The sequence below is a fragment of the Adiantum capillus-veneris genome, chromosome 24 (assembly GCF_014529385.1).
Source record: "Adiantum capillus-veneris isolate H3 chromosome 24, ASM1452938v2, whole genome shotgun sequence".
NCBI classification, from domain to species: domain Eukaryota; kingdom Viridiplantae; phylum Streptophyta; class Polypodiopsida; order Polypodiales; family Pteridaceae; genus Adiantum; species Adiantum capillus-veneris.
Window position 1 is genome coordinate 94448138 of NC_140954.1, and position 20450 is coordinate 94468587.

At 42.1% G+C, this 20450-nt stretch overlaps 1 pseudogene; it reads left to right on the top strand.

Annotated features, from left to right (window-relative positions):
• The window catches only part of LOC147426802 (uncharacterized), a 51775-nt pseudogene extending 32457 nt beyond the window's left edge, over nucleotides 1-19318 (top strand).
• The last annotated feature ends 1132 nt before the right edge of the window (nucleotides 19319-20450 follow it).

The following is a 20450-nucleotide window of genomic DNA, read 5'->3' on the forward strand; positions in this document are numbered from 1 at the left end:
GGTGAAAATTTTGAAATTCTAAGTTGACCAGTTGTTCAGAAGGTAGGTTTTACCCTATTTTCACCTGGAAAGTGGAAGTGGACCATATCTTGACAGGATAAGGCCAAGTAGAAAGGAAATTGCCAGACATCCTACCCAAATTGTGCCAAGGCATTATTTTAAGACCAAACCATAGGTGGCTACATGAGCATGATCTGCATGATTTATTGAGTGCCTGAAGAAGTTGTCACCTCAGTTGGGTGAGAAAATTGGGTTTTAAGCAAACTTTAGCATTTTTGACTGAAAAAGGCTAGGATGGCTAAAATTGGGGTCTTTTGAAATCCAAACTAAAATCTAAGCATAGCATTGGGTTGCAGACATCAAGGGGAAGCTGTGGCTCAAGTTTGGTGTTAAACAGATCATATTGACATCCTACGTGTAGGATGTGTTCTGTGTGATTTAGCACTCCAAACCCAGCTTTGAGCATACCAAAGTGATAAGCACCTTGAGGGGAGTCTGTGATTTGCATTTGAAGCTTGCTACATGTAGAATGTCTAATGCATGAAATTGAAGCCTGAAGCTAGCTGTAGCCATAGTAGGGTGTTGTATAGCCTAAGACAAGCCTCCTAGTCAATTTTGGTCCAAATTGGAGTTGATTTGACTGGTCAGACCAACATCAGGCTGCTGGAACAGATTTCTGATCAATTGACCAGCTTGTAGGTGTCCAAATCAAAAAGTAAAAACAGTTGTGGACTCAGCATCAAGGGGAATCTGTAGTGAAAAATCCAAGAAAAACAGAGTAGATAGATATCCTACGTGTAGGATGTCTACAGGGGCTTAGTGAAGAGAAAAGTTGACTGAGGACATAGAGTGATGTTCCAATTGACTTAAGAGTTCCAGAAATTCTTTCAAAAGTAAAATTGGACCTTGTTTGACCTTTTGATGGAGCAAAGACGGAATTAAGACTTTCCATGTAAATTGACCAACATCCGAGGGAAGTACAGTTCCAGATTAGCAGACCTAACCCAGAACATTAGAAGTGTATAAAATACAGTAGTGGTTGAGGTTAACCCTCCAGTTATACCAATCATTACTAAGACCACCTCTAGCGGTTAAATGCTTTGATTCGATTGCCAAAATTAAACGCTTGTGTACAGGTATATTCAGCAGCAAAGCAAGAAGTTGTGCGGAAACTGATCCTTTACCAGGTGAGTGGTTGGATTTGTTATAAATTGCATTGCTAAGTTTGATGAATTTAAGATTAGGAAGACACATTCTTAGAGAGCAAAAGGTGGAAGGTGATCGGGGTAGCTTAGTATCCACCGAGGAGAGTGTAACTCAGGCAAGGCTAGATCCACTAGCACCAATCATTGAGGAGGGTAGTGATACCAACACTTCATCAGACAAGTCCTTCTTCATGATGGGTAGTCAATAACCAGAAGGTTTCTCCGATGAAGGACCAATGCTAGGAGGAAGCACCTCCCAAAATCCTTTGAACGATTCCAAGTTCACTATAATCTTCTTAGAAGGAACAAACTCGAGGGGAGTTCTAGTTTATTCTGACTATCGAGGACGCAAGTGTATTTGTATTGAAGAAATACCTGCTCAGAGATTGGAAATAATGTGAGTCTATGATGATGGAGATAGATTCCGAGACGAAAAGGGGAACCACTATCTGATAGTTAGTAACCCTCAGGATTACAATAGATATGGAGATAAAGTGGCAAAAGGAAAAATGGTCTCAGAAACTCAGGAACCACCTCCAAACATTGATCGACCTGGAGCTCTTTTTATGTATGATAAGAAAACAACCAAGGTCAACCTATAATGAGAATGTGGAAATTTACAAGCATGAGAGCGAGGGAATAGTCTCTTACTTTCGTTGCAAAGAACCCTACCCAAACGAACGAATTAAGCAAAGACAAAGTTCTTTACTTAATTCTCTTATGAAATTGCTATGGGGAAGGATATTGTTTTTGTTGATAGGTATGGGCGAGAATACAAACGTATTCTCCCAGAAGAGGTAGAAAAGGCAACAATTCCAGAGACATCAACATATGGCCCCGAAGAAATTCCAAGGGTCACCTACACCCCTAGCAAGTCGAAAAATCCCTTTTCAGAAGAGTATGACGCGACCTCACATTCTACCCGACAACAAACATTCAACTACCAGAACCAACTTGCAACCCAACCATCATTGCAGACATGGATTTGATAGAGTGCAACATTAGAACAAGGCCAAAACCGAGATGGTTATCGAGCCGCATGAGGGCTAAGGGATTTACAAGAACCACCACTCTATTCACGGTATCAAGGAGAGAGTAAACCAAAAACTCAAGGTTCAACAGAGCCTGGAAGACAACCCATAGAACGAGTTCGAAGAGATGAACCATCTCTTGCAAAAACCATCAGAAATTATGGCTTAGGAGCACCACTAGGAGAAGAACCCACCCACTACCGAAGGCCAGAGGAGGTATATCGATTGGGACGAGGAGAACCAATGATGAGATTTGTAGACCATCTTAGAATTAGACCTTCTCAAGTGCAAAAATGGGTAAACAAGAAATACACGGGAAACAGGGATCCTAGAGATCATGTAGCAGCCTTTGTGCATGTAATTAGAGCCGAAGAGGTGTTAGACTTCCCTACGCAATTTGCAGGGTTTGGACTGACCCTAGAAGAAGATGTTGCTACTTGGTTTGACTCTGTGGAGCGTAGAGACTTTGAGTCTATGGAGGAGTTGTTTGACGAGTTTATTGAGGAATTCTCACAAAGGGGGATAGCTCATAATACATTCTCACAAATCCATAAATTCAAACAGAAAGAAGGGGAATCTGTGTGAAAGGCAGCCCTATGACTAAAAAGATATGTTAAGTTCTGCCTTGTGGAAGAACTTCCAACTCAGTCTAGACTTATGCTCATATTCATTCAAGGACTGAGAAATGCAGATCTCCGGAAGGATTTACATATGAAGAGGAGCACGACATTAAACGAGTTAACTAAGGAGGCTCTTTACCTTGTAGACAATTGTGCGGTCTACAAGGAGGGTGAATTCAAGGATCTTGATGACGATTCATCCTCACAACAAAGTGGAAGCAAGTCCGCTAAGACAGCACCAAAAGGAGAAGTAGTTGTAAGCCAGGAGCAGCTTGTAGAAGAAGTCCTAAAAAAGATTAACATGTATGCCAAACCTCAGGCTAAACAGCCAAAGTGGTGTACTATTGAACAAAAATGGACAAACCATGGGACGGAGGAATGTTATTATAACAAGGGATATGTGAGAGAGAGACCTTATGCTCCCCAGGCTCAGGTAGCAACCTACCAGGACTTGTAGTTGTAGAAAGACCACAACCAGTGTTGGGGCAGCAACCACCCCTACCAGGATTACGACCAGTCGGCATAAGATACAGCTTTGGTGCCTATGCATGAATATTACGAAGATCCCAATGGATATGCTACAAATCCTGTCTATTATCCGTCGGAAGAACCCCCAACGCCAAAACCATGGAGCATGATGGGAATTGCACGACCACCAACAGCTGCACAGGCAGCACGAGAAGGAAGATATAGCTTGGATGAACGAACATTGTTGTTCGTAGCCAACGGAGGCATGGGCGGGCAAAGACATGCATACCAACAAAGAGGAGCTCAAGGAGCACCTCAACAGCCTAAGGGACCCTGCTACAAGTGTGGTGGAGACCATTGGCTAAGAGACTGTCCTCATGATGAAATCATTAGAGTCAACGCATATTGCACCGAGTGTGGAATTACTCATTTGATTCCTGATTGCCCTAAGAACCCAAGCAAAGGAGCAAAAACTACCTTGAACATGCTGGAAGCAGTGCCTTCCAGTGGAGGGTCAGAAAACAAGACAGTAATACCTATTCAGGCAGTGACACGAGCCCAAGCTCAAAGAATGACGAATGAACCCATAATTGAAGAGCCAAAAACTGATGCCCCAAGTTCAAAAATGAAAAATCAGAGAAGCACTTGGAAAGCTAGAAAGGCGCGCATGAAAGCCAGGAGAGAACGAGAGCAAACAGCTCTATCCGAGGAGTTAAAACACACGAAGGATAGATTAGAGCGGTTAGAGGATCTAGCTAGTCTAAGCTCACACATTGTGGCAACCATAGCACCCAAGGAAATAGAAGAACCCAAAAGTGAAGGATCAGGAGGATCAGTGTTGGCAGAAAAGATAAATGAGCAGTTAGACGCACTTTTAAAAGCATATGAAGCCAAACTCAAAAACAACCAAATCCAAGAGCAAAGATGGATGACTTATCCATATGCCGAAATAGAAAAACAGAGGTTGGAAATGTGTCAAAAGATGATTGAAACAACTCCATCCTTGATAGAAAACCCGCTTGGTAAACCTACAAGTTGGCATGAAGTACCAGCTCCAACCCCTATCAAACCAACTTTAGAGAAACAAGTAGACACAAAGGAGAGACTCCCGACTGCCTCTAAGTCTGTGGGAGAGCCTGTCATAGTGCCAAATACAACAAATGGTACAATTGATGGTTTCTAGCCTAAAACATTGGTAGAAATGGGTAAGGATTGTAACGGTCTAGATGACCTGTGGAAGAAAATCCGTGATGCCAACGAAGCTAACAGGGTGAGTTACCACATGACTAGCACGAGAAAAGAGAAAAATGAGATCTTACCTCCTATTGAAGAATTTGAGGCAAGATCACAAATGAACTTTGATATGCATTCACAAGGGGGAGACCAGGGATCAATTAGTTCGGGGCACAACCAACCAGACTCGCTAAAAACTCTACCTTCGTACCTAGGGGATTATGAAGCCAAGTATGAGGTGAGAGAAATCCCATCTCAAAGACTTTCTTCCAATAGAGTGATGGATTCACGAGGGTTGATTGAGTTATTGTCCACCCCTGTGGCATGCACAATCACATTAGCCAAACTCCTGAGGTTACAACCAAACATGTGGACCACCGTAGGCAAATGCTTAGAGAAATTTGGAGTAAAAGACCCCACCTCAAAGCTTCAAGAAGGAATCAGATAATTGGACAAGCCTCAACTAAACACTAGGCCAGTACCTTTAAACAAGGTTGGAGAATATTGCGAGGGAGAAGATGGAATTACCACACTACCATTAGAATTCCAAGGAGTAAAAGACCCCACCTCGAAGCTTCAAGAAGGAATCAGAGAATTGGACAAACCTCAACTAAACACTAGGCCAGTACCTTTAAACAAGGTTGGAGAATATTGCGAGGGAGAAGATGGAAATACCACACTACCATGAATTACAAGGAGTGGTTTCCAAAGCTATTCTTGACAGTGGAGCAGGAGTCGTTATCGCCAACAAGGAAATCTGGAATAAATGGGGAAAACCGGCTTTGAGATCTACCAAAATGAAATTGCAATTGGCAGATGGGTTCATGGAAAATCCTCTAGGACTTTTAGAAAAATTAAATGTCACCTCGTACGGAATTGAGTATGAGCATACATTTGCAATAGTCGATTTCGACAAAAAGAAGAATTACGAGATCATCTTGGGAAGACCATTCATGAGACAATTAAAGATGGTCTAGGATTGGGGTTATGACCACATATACCTCAGACATGGCGAGACAACAATCAAAATACACCTAAAAGACCATAGTTACAAAGATGTGAACCAGACACCAGTGGAAGAGTTTGATTCACCTACAGTGGCAGGGTCCGAACTCCCAGCATGGTTAGGGCAAAAAAAAGAGTTATGAGCTTAAAAAGAGAGGAATGCGTCTTAGAAAGATCTATTGAGGACAAGGATTATATTTCGGAACCTTTTCCTAAAGATGCCTTAGAACCTCTGGAATGGGAACACATACTAGCAACATTGGATGTCTTACCATTACAGATAGCCCAACAACAAAATTTTGCAATAAGGATAGCTATGATGTGCTACCCTATTACATGGTGAGCCTTATACCACCAAAAGATGAGAATGTAGAACCACCAAAACAAGAAGATTTTTGTAACTCCTCTGAGCATTTGGAGGTAAATAACGATGCAGATAACAAGTGTTCAGACAGCTCAAGCAAGCGTGGAGAGAAAACAGTGAATATCAAGTTTTATAATTTTGCCAATCAACGCCCTAGACACCAGGAACGCTATAGGAAAAAACGAGCAGAAAACAAATTAGAGAGAACATGATGCCCAAGATAAAAGATAAAACTCACTATCTAATGCTTGTCAAAGCAAAGGATTGTGTAAAAGACCAAATATCAAGAAGATTCTTGAGAGTGCGAAGGGAACAGATGCAAGAGGGAAAAAAACAAATACGAAACGCTAAAACAGAAACAAAATCAAAAAAATATCAACAATCAAAACAAGAAAAATCAAAAGACCCAGAGTGGACCAAATTGGAGCGTAAAACGAAATACCAAGAACTAAAACGGTCATTACGAGAGGTATGGACTACTGAGGAAGAAAGTGATGGTAAGGATGAGTCAGAAAAAGGAAACATGAATGTACCATCCCACTATCGAAAATTCACCATCCAGGACAGAAAAATCATAATGACACCACCAGTCAGAGAAAGAATAAACCAGGAATCTTACGATGGGCCGGAAAATGCAAAACGGATGGACCTCGCTGAGCCACGTGAAAAGCCTCAGCTGGTCTATATCGTAACTGATTTAGAGCCTGAAGAAGAAGAACTACTAACACAACTTCTCAAGAAATATAAAGATGTGTTTGCATGGTCCTACAAAGACCTCAAAGGAGTTGATCCATCGATATGCCAATATACAATACCGTTGAAATCAGATGCCAAACCTAGCAAACAGTGTCCTTACAAATATAATGACACATTTGCTAAACGAATCAAAGAGGAGATTGACAAACTAATGGATGCTGAATTCATCTATGAAATCGAACATACAGATTGGGTGTCACCCATTGTGGTTTCCCCCAAAAAGAATGAAAAGTTGGGTGTGTGTGTGAACCTCAAAAAAGTAAATGCAGCCACCATAAGGGATAATTATCTCTTGCCGATCACAGAACATGTACTTGAGAGGGTGGCTGGGAAATGGACTTATTCCTTTCTAGATGAGTTTTCAAGGTATAACCAGCTGGCAATTGCAATAGAGGATCAACACAAAACAGCGTTTGCCACAGAATGGGAAATATATGCTTATAGAGTTATGCCTTTTGGCTTAACCAATGCCCCATCTACCTTTCAAAGGTTAATGACTCATGCATTCAAAGAATACGTGAGACTATTCTTAGAAATATATATGGATGATCTCTGTGTACACTCTCTTCTACGAGAAGAACATATTGACCATTTACAAAAGGTATTTGAGAAGTACAGAACATATCGAATCTATCTTAACCCAGAAAAGTGCATTTTTATGGTTAGGCAAGGCCGCATCTTAGGACATATTGTCTCAAGAAATGGCATAACCACGGACCTAGACAAAATCAAAGTCAGAGTAGACTTACCCAGGCCTACTAATGCCAAACAAGTGCAATCCTTCATGGGACACTGTGGATATTATCGAAAATTCATATATATGTATGCAGTCATTGCACAACCTCTGTATCATTTTTTAGTCATTTTCGACTGGACTGAGGAGTGTGAAACCTCATTCCAAAAGCTTAAGTAAAACCTTGTATTAGCACCTATACTTAAAACACCAGATTGGGAAAAGATATTCCATGTTCACATTGATGCATCTGCATATGAAATTGGTAGTATTCTGGCTCACGGAACAATGGATTTACTAGTTTGTTATGCAAGCCAACAGTTAAATAGTGCAGAAAAGAACTACACAACCACTAAAAGAGCGGGGTTAGGAATGATTTATGCCGTAAAGAAATTTCGGCATTATTTGCTCGCAAACAAATTTGTGTTCTTCACAGATCATCAAGCTCTTTTGTATTTGGTAAATAAACCATGCAATACTGGGAGAATTGTACGCTAGTTTATTATATTGCTAGAGTTTGATTTCACAGTGGTAGTCAAAAAGGGTAAAACTCACCTACGGGCTGATCACCTTTCAAGGCTGCAAAACGGGGAAGATCCTAAAGGAGTAGATAATGACATACCTGATGCTTATCTTTTCAATATTGAAATGATACCCAAATGGTCTCAGGAAATTGTTAGCATTCTTTCCTTTGGAGGTAGATTGGATAACAAGGAAGATAGATCCAAACATCAAACAATTGGACAAACAAAAAACTTCCAGTTGATTGCAGGACAACTGTATCATCTAGGCTCGGACCAAATTCTACGGTTATGTATAAATCCTGAGGAATTCGAGTGTTATCTTGAAGAAGCACATGTCCAGGATTGTGCATTTCATTGTTCAACAATGAAAACACACCAACGACTGAAACAATTAGGGGTTTATTGGCCAACTATGTATGCTGACACACATGCTTATGTTAACATTGTACTATATGTAGTGCCAAACGACCGGTGGATCACGCGACATTGTTTCAGGTAAACATTGCACCTGCATGGAGTCAATATATCATTAATTTCTTAACCACAAGGACATTTCCTGAAAACATAACAAAAGCACGGAAAAGGGCTATAGAGCTAGAGGCTCGCGACTTTAATTTAATTGGGAATCAACTCTATAAGCGAGGAAAGGACAATCAACTTAGAATCTGTGCAAGTGAAAGTGAATACCTACTGATTCTAGAACATGCACATGGAGGTATAAGTGGAGGCCATTTTTCAGGTGATAAGACGGAAAAATTGTCTTAACCGCCGCAGGAATATGGTGGCCTACATTGCATATGGATGCTGAGGAGTTTGTAAAGCGTTGTGATGCATGTCAGCGCACCAAGGTGCCGATAAAGAGAGATGAGATGCCACTACGGCCAATGATGGAAGCAAGGGCATTTGCAAAATGGGGCATTGATTTTGTGGGGCCTATTTCACCCCCGGCATATCGCACCCATACCCAATATATCATTGTGGCTACGGACTATCTCACAAAATGGGCGGAAGCCGAGGCAACACGAAAAGTAGACGCACGAACCACTACACAATTTTTGTATGAGAATGTCTTTGTAAGATACGGATTACCAATAGAAATTGTCAGTGATCGAGAAACACATTTTCTTAATGAAGTCATTGAGTATCTGTTAGAGGAATTCATGGTCATACATAGAAAATCTGCTCCATATCATCCCCAGGCAAATGGACAAGCTGAGGCCACAAATAAAACACTATGCACTGTTCTAACTAAAATTGTATCAAAGTCAAGAACAGGCTGGGATCAGCAGTTACACTCAACACTATGGGCATATAGGGTAGCTTACAAAACATCAATAGGAACAACACCGTACAACATGGTGTTTGGTCTAAATGCTATATTACCCATAGAGTTTTTAATTCCAACTCTACTAGTAGCCAAACGCTTAGAATGGACAGGGCATGAGCTCTCTTCAAGAATAGATGATCTTGAAAAGCTAGATGAACTTCACTTGAGGCCTATAGCTTCGATCTATGCTAAAAAGAGAAGACAAAAAGAGGTTTTTTGACAAGCATGTGCGCACGAAAGAGTTCAAAATAGGTGATTATGTACTTGTTTATACCTTGAAGTAACATGCCAAGAAACTTAAAAAGCGAGAGATGGGACCCTTTGTGATTAGTGACTTATCACAAAGTGGGCCTGTCAAACTTGCTACATTAGCAGGTAAAGAAATGCCAAATTGGATTAGTGGGTGTGTCGATTAAAAAAATATCATTTACCACTAACACAGGATATGCTTCAACAAATCCATCAAGAAAAACAACGGACGAAGGAGAAACAGAGGATACGAGAAGAGGCCCAAGCAGAAGCAAAGGAACGCATTGCAAAAAGACGGCTTCTACGACAACAACAACAATGTGGATCACCGTTGCGAATAACTGCTATTCGACTAACGAATTTTGATGAAGACACGGTGGAGCCAATAATTGCAGTCAAAGTGGATAGCAATCAAGTTGAATCGACGGCATTGCTTGATTCTGGAGCTCAAGCAAATCTGATCTCTTACAAATTATACAAACAACTCAAACCTGAAGATCAACTACATCCTACTCCACAAGTGCTGGAAAGTAGTACATCACATTCGCTGAAAACATTGGGATGGACTATATTGCATGTACAAATACATCAATATATTTACCCACACAAGTTTTATGTGGTCGAGGATGAAAGCACACAACACCCCATGTTGTTGGGACAACCTTGGCAAAAAGAGTATAATGTGCAAATAGATTGGAATGCGGATGCAGTCAAAATTCAGTATGCACAAGAACAACAGGTGGTAGCCTTTGCTCAGCAACCCCGGAAGAACCAGATGGTAGCAACATAGTCATTGGATAAAGAGCCAAAAGGATGGCTGCCACTAAAGAACAACACGATACCCATGGCGAACAAACAGGGAACTGCCAACCATGTTCACTACAAGCATAAAACAACATAGACCATAGTAAAAGGATCAAGGTTAGCAACACGCGAAAAAGAAGTATGGGTGTGAAAGTATAGAGGTGACATGGCAGACAAACCACAATACAACAGAAGCACACAATTCAACCAAAAATCAAGGAAATAAAAAAGATATGGATCCCAAAGAGAATGCTCAGTAACAACTTTAGTGCGACTCGCATTTGGATCCCGAAATCCAAGCATCAGGAATTCCCTTCAGTACAAGCAACATCGGCATGCAGACACACACTACATATGAAACCGGCAAACCGATCTAGGTGGGCGCCAATCAGCAGCACAACAATGACAATCGTGGGCGTAGCAATAAACCTACAAAAACCTCCAAAGCAAAGCTAAAAATGGAAAGCAAAAGAGACAAAGAATATGGCCAATTACGCCACGACAATTCTCTCCAAGGAGATAACCATGACCATATCGACTGTAGCGGCAAACCAAGCGACTTGTGCAAGAAAGACGATCAAACAGAGAGCGGTAGAGTTACAACTTTTACTTGCAAAGAAAATCTGCCGACCAAATCAACAACAAACAGGAAACCTCGACGGCGAATGCCAATAACCATCTTGCTTATACCCTCCTCTTGCACAGCATTGATTTTTTCATGCATTGACTGAGTATGCATCATATAGGGCCACATTACACGGCCGAGCATTAGCACAATTTGTTTACTCCATGCACGGCACATATACCGAGGCGATACCTTGTCGTCCGGGAGGACTCCGGCTAGAAGGGGAGGAGGCATTCTCAAATGCGGACCCAATGGTAAAAAAGAGCAAAAAAAGGGCATGTTTTTCGACTATTTTAAAGGGTTGTCGTTTGATTGCGAGATTTTATGGACTAACCTAAGCACCTATGCCCTTATACAGCATGAATCTGCAAGTATATGGGGCCAAACGCCAAATCAAGCCCCTAGGTGTGTGTATATAGGCAAAAATAGCCATTTTTCGAGCAAAATATTGGTAAAACGGAGAAATTAGGCCATAAAAAATGCATGGGAATGTATATAGTGTTTTGCGGTGATTTTTTTGAGTTATTATGATTTTTGGGAATTTTTTGGGTTTAATTTGCTATTTTCTTTTTAATTTTACTAATTACCGCCAAAAAAACTTCAAAAATACAAAAAGCAGGTGAAAAACGGTCGTAATGAAAAACAAAAAATATGGGGATAATCAGTGACTATAGGACAACATATGGTGCAATGAGGGTGCAATTATGTGAATGGAGCGGAAAGCGTGTTTTGGCCAGATTTGGACCGAAACGTCAAATTTCTCGAAAACTGGGCAAATGGAGTCCAAATCAAGAATTTTTCGAGCCTAAACCACATCTCGCAGGAAGTTGGGAGCACATGTCAAATTTCATGGAAAGTGGTTCGGGGACCCCCATTATAAGATTTTTTCACTTCATTTAAGCTCATTTCTACTATTGCCTTCTTGAGATAGAGTTCTTGCCACCTAGAGCTAACCGGACTTCCAGCGGCTTCTACAACGCGCACGACCACCCGACAGGCTCTAGACATGAGAGGTAGGCTCACCACCTTGAGCTCTTCGCGTATGTTTGATATTTTGTCGCAAAAACTAGCGTAGGGTTCACACGGGAAGAGGGCAGTAGAGACCTACAGGTAGAAGTGGCCACCTAACGGCTAACCCAAAAGCAATGAAACTTCATCGGTAGCTTACCCTAGCATAGGAGACCACTCTTGGATGCCCAAAGGCGGCGGAAAACCATTGGGAAAAACCCTAACTTGTAGAGCCCTGCAAGAGGCCACCAAATGGTAAATCGTGGAAAGGCGCCCAAATGCTACCAAAACTCATGGGTAGGAGCATCTCGACATTCTCGACAAGTCTATATAGCCCACATGGCCATAAGGCAACCCGAAGTGGCACTAAACTTCAGAAACGGCATCAGACACACAAAGCTTTAAATAGCTCTCACGGCCAAACCGCATGTCCGTTTGCCACCAAACTTCACGAGCGGCTTTCCTAGACCATCAACAACCAATTCCTATGGTGGTAGACCACCACATGTCATCAATGACATGTAAACGCAACCACAGGTGCTTTTAGAGCGACAAATTTCCAAACGGAGCTCCGATGAAGCCAAAGTCAACAAAAACTATATAGCAAGGATCCCCAAGGAACCGTGAAGCTATGGAGACTAACATCAAGAGATCTCATCGTCAGCACTCCAAGAGTCAGAAAACGGCTCAGAGGCTCTGAAAGCCACACAGGGAGTTTCTTTCTATCTATTTGACTTTTTTTGTTGAGATAATGCTTAAAAGGGACTCGGGGGGGCTCAGGGCAGGCACCAGTAGCACCTCCAATACAAATTTCATCAGGAGACATCCTACGCGTAGGATGTCTCAAGGCCATATCTGGGCACCAAAATCAACATCTCTTATCACACACGGCTTCTGAATAGCCTGTACATGCTAGCCACCAAGTTTCATCACATTTGGACAAAAATTGACCTCATATGCATCAAAAAACGCAAAGTCAAATCATACAGGCAATAATGGGTCATACAGCTACCAAAACTAGTCCAAATCACATGACACTTGCACAATATACTCATGAGCACATTGCCAAGCTAACTGTGGGGTCAAATGTAAAAAATGATGAAATAGACATCCTACGCGTACGATGTCTAAATGACCAATTTGACCTCCAGCTGGTATTTTTCAGTTCCATATCTCTTTATAGCACCTTCATAAGCCCATGCATCAAATTTCAAGCCATTCCCATCACATTTGGCCCCCAACACCTCCAAGATGTACTTTTTGAGCCTAAAACACTACACATGCTCTTAACAGCACCAATGCTTATCCAAATCAAAATCTAAGAGCAGGGCCATGTTCCACTTGCTAAGAGCTAACCCGAAAACCAACTTCAAGTCATTTTGACGAAATAGACATCCTACACGTAGGATGTCTCCAGTATGATTTTGACCTTCTGTGCAAGAACTGACTTCATGGGAGCCATTAACATGGTGCAAGAAGCCTGTATATCAACTTTCAACCCATTTGAATATCATTTTCCACTTGTTGAGGACATCTTACCCAATTTGTGAGCCAAAAGCCTGAATCTATCCAAAAATGCACTTTTTGGTGCCCAAACCCAATTCCAATCACATAGCCATGTTGCACAGGTCAAGGGCCACGAGCCTGCCAAGTTTCACAAAAAACAGACAAGTTAGACATCCTACGCGTAGGATGTCTAAATGATAATTTTTAGCCAGAAAGCTACTGTGAGCACATGCAGAGTTTCCCTAGTTCCTTTTAAGTTTTATTTTCAATTTTCAAGTCATTTGGATAGTTAGAAATCAGTTTATCAGCTAATATGGAAAAAAAGCTAACTTCGGACTACTGAGTGCAACAGGATCCATGGCAGCCGCAAAATCACCTGCAAAGAAGAAGAGGATGACTATAAAAGACTACTTGGAAGAAGTGGAGCCATTTTTGATCCCAGAAGGAACTCTGAAGCCCACAAGCACATGGATTCAAGCTGATTTGCTAGAGTCCAATGATTTGAGAATATACCAAGGCGTATTCAAAGATCCTGAAGGGAATGCAGTGGAGCTACCCATGATACCTCGAGAGTTCAATGAATGTCAGGAGTAATATGGGGGATTACCTGGAGAAGCTCGATCTACACAACTACTTTGAAGCTTTGCCAGCGGGGATTGACATCAAAAGAGTATGGGAATTTGTAACCACAATCAAAGAAGATGGGGTCGCCCGAGTCTACAAGGCAAGCCAGATACCATGATTGTCATCACAGAGAGGGTGGTGGCATCCGCACTTGACATCTCAAACAAAGGATATAGTGTGACAAAGAGGAGAGATGAAGTCAAGGTCTACTCGGAAAAGAAGAACAACTACACATTTGAAGATATTGCAAACCCAAAAGTGGCTATCATGAGCCAACTCTACAACCAATACTTCCACATGTGTACAAAGCGGCCACAAAAGTACAGGATGCCAGTTGGATCCATTGCCACAACTTTCACCTGGGCAATGCAGAAGAGCAAACCAAAAGTGATCAATTACGATGCTTACATCCATGACAACCTCGTGAAGATGGGGAACAGAAATCCCACCTACATTGTACTTGGTGAGCTAATAACAAAAGTGGTCTATGGAGCATTGCATGCCAAAGGAAACTGGCATGAACCTCCCTCACAGAATGATTGGTTAAAGCTAAAGGAATACAAGGAAGAAGAACCACCCAAAGCACCCAAGGTAGCCACAAGGATGAAGCGCAGGTTAGAGACCGTGCCAGAAGAGCCGCCAAGGTCGAAAAAAGGAAAGAAAGAAAGTCTACAAGTGTCGATCAAAGAAACCAAGTCACAAAAAGCGGCGCGGCTCGAAAGACTGATGGAAAGATTCAGAGCCGAAAGAGCACTCAAGGGAGATCTAAGTGAGTTGTGTAAGCCATCCTAGGAAGCCATGTCAGGATCATCTCGAAGGGTTCACCGGGATAGGTTCGCAAACTACATCAAAAACTTTGAGATCCTAGATGCTACGGCAGAAAATATCCCGAATATCCCTTTTACAGAAAAAGAAGTGGACGAAGTGAGACAGCAACTTCTAGAAGAGTAGGAAAGCCAAGAAAGAGAGAGAAAGACCAAGGCGGACCGGGATTTCAAGAAGAAGCCATCAACTCCTCTGTCAAGCCCGGAATCCAGCCCACCACCATCACCACCTCCCCTTAGCCCTCCACTAACCCAACAACAAGAGGAGCTGGACAGACCTGACGAGCAAGAAGATTCCAAGCAAGAGAAGACCAAAGAGGAAGAGCAGAAAGAAGAAGTTGAACCAAAAGAGGAGAAGCCCGATCCAGAGGAAAGAAATTTTAGAATATTTCTTGATCTACTAGTTGTTGGGTATTCTCGAGAAGAGGCAGCTACTGTAGCCTTTGAGTTGGCAAGCACAAGGCCCAAGGAACAGATGCAGAGCCTTCGGTTAGTAGAGTTGAAAGAGATGGCCACAGATACAGTGGACCTACAGGCACCGACCAATGATTGGGATGTGGTAATGCAAAAGCTAACCGGGCTCAGAGCAAGATCAATGGCCACTGAGAGTGAGATTGATACTCTCAAAACAAACGAAGTGCATATCAAAGCTGAAGTGGACTCACTGCAAAAACAGGGCCAAGAGCATATAGAGAAACAAACAGAGCTGCAAGCCAGTCTAGACACGGCATTACAAAGATGCCAGGAAATGGAACGACAGAATCAGACAACCGAACACAAGCTTCATAGAGCAGAAGAGGAATACAAGAAAATCAGCAAGTCACTGACAGATGCGAAAAAAGAGAGGGACAACCTGACTCTACAACTTGCTGAAGAGTCCAAAGAGGTTGAAGCCTTGAGGAATGCCAAGGAGAAGGTCGAGATAGAACATGAGGCAAGCCAGGATGAGGTAATAGAGCTAAAAGATCATATTAAAGTAAAAGATCAAACCATCCAAAGGCTACGAGCATCTCCGGCCAGAGTCAGAGCTACTAGCTCGAGTGGCACAACTTCAGAGATATGAAGAACAAATGAAGGAACTCCAAAAGGAGTTGACCCTAGAGAAACGACAAATACTGATGCTGGCCGAGGGATCTCTTGTAATGCAAAACCACCTAGAAGAAGAGAATCAGGCCATGAAAAATGAGCTAGAAGCCATGAAAAGAAAGATGAATGAGGACTTTCAGAGATGGCAAGCAGAAAGCGAAGACATCAAGAGGAAGCTCGAGGAGGCGGAAAAAATAAATGCAGATCTGAACAACCTCCTAGTGAGTATGGGAGATCAAGCGGAAGAAGAAAAGAAGGGATTTCAACAGCAGATAGATGAGCTGAAGGGCCAGTAGCAAACTGAAGAGCAACAGTTTAGCACCGGGCCAGTAGTAAAAACGGAAGGAATCAACATAGAGAATTTGTCAGATCCAGTGGACACCACCATGCAAGAGGACATCCTCGTGGGACCCTCATAAGAACCCCAAGATCTAACACAAGAAGAAGAAGAAAAGTTGCAGAAGACCATAGAAGCGGCAGTAAGAGACATGGCCAAAGAAGCATTGGAGTGGGAGCAGAGAGTGTTTAAATCAATGACCATCAGAAGATAGATGCCAATGTCCTTCGGCGTGAATGGCTACAGCCTTCTCTCCCATATCCTCTGCTAAAGTATGAAGCTGCTACGATCAACAAACGGATAAAAGAGGAGCCAACAGTGCCATTGTACAAAGCAGATATCTCCAAACCTGAAGGAGTCAAGCTGATAGTGGATTCTCAACCCAGGTGGAGAAAGGCATGGCTCACAAAATATCCACAATATTTAATCCATCTGGTAGAGGCGCCCAAAATAATCAGAGACAACCTCAGTTTTTGCCCTCTACCAAGGATGCGGACATGGACAACACACGAACTGTTGCAAAGAAGCCAACCCACTTGGCTCAATTACGCGAAGCTGCCAGGCTTGAAGGCAAGCAAGAGAATGAGTGAGCAATACATGGTGAAAACCCTAACGGGCGCCATGAAATTGTTCACTGGCTCGCCTAACCTATCTTGATCATGCTGAGAAAAATATGTAAAACCCTGCTGGCGGTCTTCGAAACCTTCAAACCTGGCCAGGCGACGGACAATATCTTTTTCTTCCAAGATACATACAGATGTGCCTACGATCTGTCTGCTCAGCCTTCTCATGAGGTGATACATGCACTATATCATAGAATTATGTTTTTGCCTTCTTATCACCTCCAGGCCTTTGAAGAAGCCTTCTACACCGGCTTCTTCACCATCAACACAGATATATTTGGCCCAACGTTACTCACCCAGCATGCGCGATATGAGTCCCTTCTAAAGATGCGTGAAAGTCTACATTAAATAAGCAGCTCTACTGCCATGTCGGGGATGACATGAACTAGGAGGGGGGGAGTGTTAGCAGCTCGACACACCCTATGGAGAATGATTGCTCGGCGGAATATTATTTTTTTGTAATTATTCTTTAATTGAGAAAACCCGACATTTCACCTTTGTAAATAGTAGGGCTTGCAGAATCTTCCAGATTGTATCCCATTTTTGACATTTAGATTGAGTAGATGGTTAAATTGGAACCTTAGGGTTTGAGATTCTACTGTATTTATACCACTTTTGACCTTAATGAAAAAACCTTTTGTCATTTTTTTAAAAAGTTGTCTGTGTGAGTGAGCATACTCTGTACGAGAGAGAGTGAGAGTTTCATCTTGACGCTACGCGCGCACTGATGGTCGGAATCAAGTGCAGCGTGTTGCCCCCGACAAGAGCTACACGCCGATACCTACATTGAGGGTGTACGGTCTGGTTTCGCGAACTCGACCCACGAGCTACAGCTGGTGATTCGGTGAGCATACGTTGTCTGTTTTTGCATTTCAGCATATCCACGAATTCGCATCGAGTAGAGATACACATTAAGCACTTTAGTTTTCGAAAACAACGACGTGCAAATTTTGACCAGACATCCTACATGATTTTGCACCAGGTGTTTAGGGTTGGGATTTTGGTTCATGGACCTTAGGGAGAGCGACCTATTGGTGTTAGTAGGGTCTCCTTCAAATTCTGTGGCGTTTCGAGGACGTTTTGATGGGTATTTGGCTCTTGGAAGCGTTGTAGGATATCCTTCAAGTTCTGTGGCGTTTTGAGGACGTTTTGATGGGTATTTGGCTCTTGAAAGCGTTGTAGGAAATCTCCTCATGCACTCCTGAAGGCTGTAGCTTAGACATTGGGTAGAGACCTCTGTAGGAAGTAATCGAGAGTCGGTCAAGTGTAGGTTGACACCCTATGCTTGCTTCCACGCGCCTGCGGGTCGAGCTTCGTCCTTAGCTGACAAATCTTGTTAGGTGAGTTCTCGCTGTGCTGACATCCGTTGCAGCGTATCCGCCAACAGTTGGCTTCCATGCACTTATTTGATGGAAATCAAAGTAAATACTGCTACAACTTGACCTATAGCCTTGTGGAAGCAAGATCCTTCTTCCTTGTTTGAGTTGGAATAGACCCAAAGACTTAGATGGAGACATTCAATTCAAAATAATCGTGGATGCAACTGAATGGTAAGATGTAAGTGTCGGCCCATATGGAACGACAAAATGGTGGTCATCCCCATTGGGGATAATGCAAGCCAAGAAAAAATCGATGATTCTACGCTGAGTGCATGTATACATATCTGAAAAGTCCCTTTTCTCAATGTGTTGGAGCTTCGGCCTCTACCATCAACTCTTACCATTTTCATGGATGCCAGCAACACCATCACCAATTATCATCGCATAATGATTACGAGGTGCCGAAAGACTCTGATGTTTGCCTTACGAGGCACGGGCTAGCTTTTTAATCTTAATTAGCTTATACATTATAATTAGCTTTTTGATCTTGATTAGCTTGTACATAATTATAATTCGTCAAGAATTAGCAACAAAACAAGGAAAATTTTTGTAACTAGGTACAAGTTTAATACATTGGATCGGATTTGGATCTCAAGGAATTCAAGCCTGAGAACCTGAACATGTCAAGTTATGCTTGCATATCGTAGCAGAGGCCAAATTGGGGTGCTATTGTGATGGAGAGCACTTTGCAGCATGTAGTAAGAGTTGAGGTTGAAGATCCACTAAATCATGTGCTATGTCTAGAAGAATCTTGCTATAGGTTAGTAAATCATGTGCTATGTCTAGAAGAATCTTGCTATAGGTTGAAGATCCACTAAATCATGTGCTATGTCTAGAATAATCTTGCTATAGGTTAGTAAGGAAATATCACAAGATTCAAGTATGGCATGTGAACCAGCTGGTTCAATTGGTTAGGCCGACAGTTTCTTGTTTTGTTTGTCGTAATCTTTTAAAGCCAGAGGCAAGAGCATGATGAGAAAGAAATAACTACTCCTTAATTCCTTGCAATATTGGAGCCTTCCATTGGCTGGATTTTTGACATGGAAGAAAAGAATACAACTAATTATGAATAGGCTCCTCTCATCGTTTCAAGATCGGAGCTCTCTAGGTATAGTTACATAGAAAGGAGTGAGCATTACTAACAAAGGAAAATTATGCGACTAGATCTGCAGGTTTGTAACAATAGTTGTAGTGCGCCCCAAGAAGTTCATAATGCAACTCGGGCTTCCTCCTGTAAAGTATACACATCTACCATTTAAGAAAGCTAAGCATTAAATGTTTCACAACCTCCAACAAAGGTCTCCACAACTCGTCGGGCTCATCTCTTGTGCAAGTAAGAGTTTGACCTCTATGGTGATATAGTACTTAGGTATGTGAGCTTCTTCAATGAGGTCAATGGTCCTTTCTTACCTAAGTACCACCTCTTGTTTCCTACAGGTTGGCATGACTAGATCATGCAGTGGGGAATGTTTGTAATGGAAATGGCCTATGAACTTTGAGAATAGCGGAATTAGAAAAATTAAAGAGAGCATTTTTGTGTGACTACTTTGAGAACATAGAGGGTGAACTTAATTGATGGTAGCAACATAATCATAGTACTTAATTAACTTGGCATGAACAATACTTTTGCAAGAGAGAGAGTTTAGAGAACTTGACAATAGTTGAGGACCGGATTTATGCGGAGTCGGTCCCCCCTCCAATAGGCTTTTGTATTATAGATTCTCGCATCAAGAGAGACTTTGTATGATACAATCTTTGTGTTCCTTGTGACCTAGGTGATGCAATGAAGATGGAAAACTTCATGCATCACAAGCATAGCATAAACTTTGCAAAAAGCATTAACTATCCCCAGCCTCAGTCCCAAGGCCTCAAACAACTTCAAAGGTGGAGAGAGCTAGCGGGGAATGAGGGTGAGGAAGAGGAAGAAGAATCATTCATAGGACAAAGAAGTAGTTCCTCACTTATCATCACTCTTCTTGCTAGCATACATAATAGCATAGTAATGAAGATAGAGAAGATGGTAAGCTTAAGCATTGAAGCATGGCTCTTGGTTGGATTTTCATTCCATATCCAAGAATGTTGATGTAGGCTCTCAACTTATCTACTAGTTTGGAGAAGG